Genomic DNA, 6,863 nt, shown 5'->3' on the forward strand with positions numbered 1-6,863 from the left:
TGCGGCCCTCCCAGGCTCCATTTTCGGCCATGATAGCCTCCTGCCAGTTAAAATGCAGCCTGAACAGGCTGCTATGTTTTCACTGGCAGAGGACTGTCATGACCATAAACGGAGCCTTAACGAGTGATGTCAAGCTGGCCAGAGCCCCCTGCCCCCCCCCAAGATCAAACACAACCCTGATGCAGCCTTAAATGAAATCGAGTTTGACACCCCGGATCATCATATGTATGTGTACATCATATGGGCTGTAGGTCTGAAAAAAAACCATAAAGAATGTCAACAATCTGAGAAATGCAAGCAACACTATCTTGGGTAAGGAAACAGAAGAAGCCTAAAACAATCATTATAAAAGGCAAGGCTTTCCTCGACCATCAAGAAAGTTATAATTGGGTCTATTTAAAATAAATAATGAGATAACAGACAAGGTTGACAGTTAAAATTTTCTAGACTTTCAGAACTGATAAAAATGGTGGGTGTGCTTTGAGTGGCTAGACAGCTTCATGAAAGACTGAGGTTGAGGTACTCAATCAAGATAAAAGCTAGAATGTCCGACTCAGTGTTACTGAAGCAAAGGATGGCATCTGTGACAATGAGGAAAAGGTTGATTCCTTTGAGCTAGGGTACTTAAAGGTTACCCAAGAGAACCAACTCTTCAGTAGAAGAGGAAATCAAGGTTCCATGGAAGCAAGGATAATGAAGCAGAAACTATAGTACTTCAACACATCATAAGAGCTGAAGCATCTATAGAAAAGATTATAATGTTGGGCTTAGTGAACAGAAGGAGAAGAGGTCAACGATGAATATACACTGTTTCCCTGAAAATAAGACCTCCCTGGATAATAAGCCAAATCGGACTTTTGAGCACATGCACTAAAATAAGCCCTCTCTTGAAAATAAGTTCCCAAAATATTGCAACACAGCAGCAGCCATGAGGTGATCTCACACACCGCCTCCTGCACCTAAAAAATAATAAGACTATCCCCCCAAAAGGCCAAGCTCTTATTTCGGAGGTCAAAAGAAAATAAGACCCTGTCTTATTTTCAGGAAAACACAGTGGTAGAACACTGAAAGCCACAGAAATGTATTTGCAAGAACTGAATAATGCAATGAGAGACAGGATAGGTTGAATAGTTTTATCCACAGAATCATTAGCAGCTGGTTACAATTCAACAAGGCATGACAACAATCATTGGTATATTTTCAATTAGTATTAATTTTAGTGTTTACTTTTTTCTTTTCTTTCCCCTCCTTCTTTGCAGATTATATTGTTAGATTTTCCCCCAACAGAATTTTAAATAGTTTAAAGTGAAATTTATAATTTTTGTTCCCAGGTATTATTATTGAAGTAATTCATATATAAATACACACAAAAGATTGTTAAATGGGATAAAATATTGTCTTGATCCACTGACAGGAATGCTTCTAATGATACCTACTCCTTATTTAATCAAAGGCACAATTCATCATTTAATGTGACGATCTGAACATTTACTTACATATAATATTTAGCATTGGGTTTGATCAACAAGGATAAACATGTAAATAAAAAATGAAGTAAAATAAGTGCAAAATAATATGTAATAAAAAGGAGTGCTGTGTTCAGTATGGTGCATTTTTAACCTATTTTTAGATGTGTGTTTTTATTTTTTAAGTGCTTGAGAATGTTCATGACCTAACTCTTTTAAAAGTGTGTGAATATTTAAAAATCCATTAAGCCCCACAATTTTCACTTTCATAAAAGTTCAAGCTTTGACTTATTATGTCCTCTGAAGTATGTGAGACATATGGTGCACTTCATGTGAAGTCTTTGTGAATGGCAAAATCATTTCCCACCCACAAAAAAAGAGTACTCTTCCAAATAATTCTTTTTGAAATACAATCATTTTCATTATGCAATACATAAACCAACTAGATATAAATCAGTATTTTAGATCCGTATGTTTTTGATGAAGCCATTTATTCCAATATGTTTTTTTGAGTTTTTGAATAAATGAATGTACTATTCTTCACTTCTTAAGACTCATCATCACATCCATTTAAATTACAACATGAACATCTTCCAAAAACTGTTTTTTTAATGTCGCATCCATATCACATTGCTAAGGTAGCTTAAATTCATTTCTAGCATTTCAGTCTGCAGTAATGTTTTCCATCTTCTACCAAAGATTTGGCCATGCATATAATCTAGCATACTTAATCAAGAATGTATCATTAGTGCAATCAGGAATAGGAGCTGTCCAATACATACTGCTTAGACCAGGGATGTCAAACTGGTGGCCTGCAGGCTGGATACATCACATGTAGGCCATACCCACACTAGCTCTGTGAAGAGGAAAAACGTCATGAAACAACACATGACAACAATATGACACTGCAAGTTTGACAACCATGGTTTAGACCACTCAAGACATACTAAAGACCTGTGATGGTATTTTAGCCTAAGTATATAAGTGTCAGCCATAAGGGGCAACCAGGCTAAGAAATAATCTCTACAGAAGACTAAAAACTATCATTTTACTCAAACCCATAGCTAAAATGCCATTCCATTCACTTGCTTATGCTCAACACAAAAACACATTGAAAGCCTCCTCCAAGTCCCTGGATATTGATACCACCTCTTAGGAAACCCTGGCACAAGATCGATTGACATGGCACACGCTGATCCACCAAGGCTGCCAGGCATCTGAGGACAGAACAACAACCATAGCACAAGAGAAGCGAACACTCTAGAGCTGCAAATGCTGCAATAATGGTGCCCATACATGTCTGCCTGACATGTGGCAGAACATTTTGTGTCCGTGTAGGCCTTACCAGCCACCTGCAGTTACATCATGGATAGCCCACAATCTGTTAGGTGTCATGGTCCTCTTCGAACACGATGGACGGATATCTTCATTATGCTCAACAATCCCTGCCACACTCTGCATTAGGAACACTGAATGGTAGTTATTTTCCTGGCGGGAAATACTTAATAGGAAGACAAACAAATCTGAGTGGATCCACCAATCATTTTAATTTGCCCTCCATTAACACAAGATTGGGCCAGTTGCTGGTCTCCTCATTGTAGCAGAATAGATGTAGCACTAGGAGAGCAATTTTTCTCTGCCTCAAAGATTGATGCATAGTACTCTAAAGTAGCTATACTCTAACTGATAATTAAGGCAATGACCAGTGATGTATTGCAATGTATATGGTTTGAATCCTCAGAGGAGGGATAAAGAGAAATTATCTCAGAGCTCCTTCTGTAATGTAATCAACAAACAGTGCAGCACAATTACTAGTTTAAGATTATTTAAACCATTCAGATCAACATAACTTCTTACTTACTAATTCCAGATCTAAACATTAAATGTCTAAAATGCCAATATGTTTAATAGTTAGCAAATGTATAATTTTTGCTTTCTAAAATAGGTGAGAAAAGTATATTTTTAACATAACAACATTAGTAACATTGGTAAATATGAATATCAACTATACAGATTTCTATAATGTTCCAGGGAGTTTATGTTTTAAAGTAAATGAGTTTAGCAATATATGGTAGATAATAAATATTTGAATTCATAATAAAATAAGTGTGCATTTTACACTTTTAGTACCAATTATATGGTTGGGACTGATTAAATATTTGTTGACTCTCTTTGGAAGGGATTAAAGATTAAAGGTAAAAAGTTTAGAAAATTCAAAGATCACCACTAACATGATATTTTTGGTTGTATATTTACTAATAACATTCTCATGTCTGTAAAGAGGCAAATGGTACATAATAGGACAGCATGTTTTCAAGCCAAATTACATTGCAGAATTCTGGGACCCTTGACTCCTAAGGGAATAAAATTGGGGAAAGTTGTAGCTTCTGGGCTACTGTTGTTTCACTGCTGCCACAGTCAGTTGCAGTCAGGTGATCTTCATTTTCAAAATTTTCTGGCAGCTCTCCTTTAGTCTGTGGGAGCACAAGGGAGGGAAGGCAGGAGGGAACAGTAAATAAGGAGAACGAAGGAAGGAAGAGAGGGAGGAAAGAAGGCTTCCAATGCTCACTATGAGCATTCCACAATTCAATGGTGAAGTCAACAGGAAGTTGGAAATTAATCCCAATCCCACTGATTTTTTTTTTGCCTTCCCATGTTCATTCTACTTCTGTTTATCTCTGAAATATTTTGGAAACAATGACTCAAGGGTCACAAATATATAACAAAAATATACAAATATTCCTTATACACTTTTGGAGACTCTCAAGTATATGTGCAAGAGGTACTTTCTATTCCGGTATTTATGTAGTTTATCAAAAGACCCAGGAAATGAATGTTACTAATAAATAATAATATTTGTGGCTCAGGATTGAAATAAGTATCCTCTCATATGAAACAAAAATATGTATTTTATGCTTTTAAAAACTCATTTGAAGGTTTTCCAGAATTAAATGTTCTAGAGTTCTATCATATATTTTTTTTTAAAAAAAAAAATACCGTTTGCATCCTAGGCAATGTATAATTTTATTGGACAAAAAAGAGGAGAAAATAGGGTAGAGAAACAAGAAGGATTTCTTTTCTATCTCTTAAAACATTTCTTTCTGCTTTTGTTAGTAATTCCATATGCAAAGGATTACTTACGTAGTAAGCTATTGCAGTTTATTTTCATGGACTGAAAGTTTTTTTTTCTCTTTAAAGTAAATTTCTGGCATCTGGCAGACTTCCACTGAATATTATTACTTTAACCTAACCAATAAACTGGCTATGGTTCAAGATGGAACGGCTAAAATGATAGATATATAGAGGATATACTAAAAGAACCAGACATGTTTAGTCTAAAAAAGTTATTAGTTACCACAACAAAGGGTAGACATAAAAAAGGAGTCTATGTGTTTCATTTACATAAAGAGTAAAACAGATTGGAAATCTACTTCATTCTATTGCTCATTTTGTCAGACTGAATTCTAGGCCTAGATTTCTTTTGAAGATTAAAAAATAAATAAATATTCAGACAGGATAGAATAGACAGAAGATTGTATTTACTATTAAAATGCATGAAGTCCCCCCCACCAACTTGTTTGTATTTTTATAACCCTGGGGTGTTTATAGTAGCGCTGGACATTTTGCACAAAAAGAAACATTTTATTGTATTTCTGGAAAGGATTGTATAATCATAAAATGACACTTCATCACATAGGGAAGTGCTGGATAAGAATTTTCTCTGAAAGCATCTGGCACTGTTGAATGTGCCCCAAGCTTTCAAAAGTTTAAACAAGCTGGAAAGTTTTTAAAAGGCTTCATTTTAGCATTAAACATACGCATTTAAAAGATACCTATAAGGGTGAATGCTAACTGAACTTTATTTTCCCTCCATCTTTCCATGCTGAAGATAAATCAAATCACTTCAAATCTGGTGTTTGAGAAATTTATTGCAAAATTCCCAGGATTCCATCCATGCATTGCTCTGGACAGCTTGGCAAACAATAAAATGGTGGCTGTTACAAAATAATTAACAACTTAATAAATATTACATTGTCTCAAATACATCACTAAATATTAATCATGTGTGTGTGTGTGTGTGTGTGTGTGTGTGTGTATGATTTGTATGATTTGTATTCATCTGTTACTTTAAGAAAGTTATATGTTACCAATAATTAATAAACCTTACTCTGGTTTACCAGAGTAAAATTCAATCCATCAATGTAAACTTCAAAACTCAACAGCATAAGAAAGGTATTAAAGTAGCAAGAAATTTGAAGAATCAGCACTAAAATATATAGCTTCCAGATGTTGCATTTACATTGTCGACAAAAGAAAACAAGAAAGCAATCCTTGCTATTCATTTACTACACTATACTACACAAATATAGCTGTTTCTCTGACCCAAAGTGACTCTTTGCAAAACACAACCAATTTATATTCCATCTTTTGTAAAAGGAGCTGTGTGGTTGACACATATAGTGCCCCTTCGCATTATGGCATTCATTATATAAATAATATTTTTCATTTATAAAACTTTGTGGGAGGATTTTATTAGTTAAATGTACTGTATCTCTACATCCAAATATCTAGAGTAAACCATGTTGTGTGGGCTCCCTTCAGCACATATTGATCACTCTGGCCAGAAGCCCAAAGACTCATGATAATTCAAGCTGTAATAAAGAAACATTTTCTTCTCCCAGTGATAGCAAATAAGCAAGTATTTCTTTTTTTTTTCTTTGCATGATTGATTCTGTCACCTTTTCCTTAACATATGTTAAGGATCAGAATTTACAAATGTTAGATACTTCTTATAGGGAAGAAAAATTACAAATTAACTACAGTAAATTGAAGTGAAAAGAAGTACAACAAAAGTACTTGTTTTCACAAAATGACGGGCTAATGTCTTACTAAGTGGAAAATCAACAGCAATCAGATTGAGCAAATTTAAAGGTGCTTATACAGGAATTGTTTTTCAATCCTTTAATACTTAGAAAAAAACAAAAAAAACCTATTTCATCTCATGAACAAAATACTTATCATACAATAATTAGATTTTCTAACCACCATGGAAACAATTATGTTCCTATTACAATCATCTTTCAGGGACAAAGTGGTGAAGCTAATATTATACCTAGAACACATTTTGAGGAATTCAGTCCTTGTTCTTAGGAAGACTGCTTCGTTTCTCTTACTGCACTTCAAATGCAACCTTAGTTTTGAACTAAACTTAGAGGAGGACCCAAGGATAATTTCTCAGCACTGTAACATTGACTTTTGCAACAGGCCTTTTAAAGCTCCTAATTATTTTTAACACATTCTTTATGCCCCTCAGGGAAGAAGTTTTATTGTATGTATTAGAGATATTCCCTTCCTGGTCTATGAAGATGTAATTGAATCAACATCATGTATTCTTCT

The sequence above is a fragment of the Thamnophis sirtalis genome, unplaced genomic scaffold (genome assembly GCF_051295495.1).
Source record: "Thamnophis sirtalis isolate CommonGarterSnake01/CBP01778 unplaced genomic scaffold, rThaSir2_p1.2 scaffold_5, whole genome shotgun sequence".
In the NCBI taxonomy this organism is placed as follows: domain Eukaryota; kingdom Metazoa; phylum Chordata; class Lepidosauria; order Squamata; family Natricidae; genus Thamnophis; species Thamnophis sirtalis.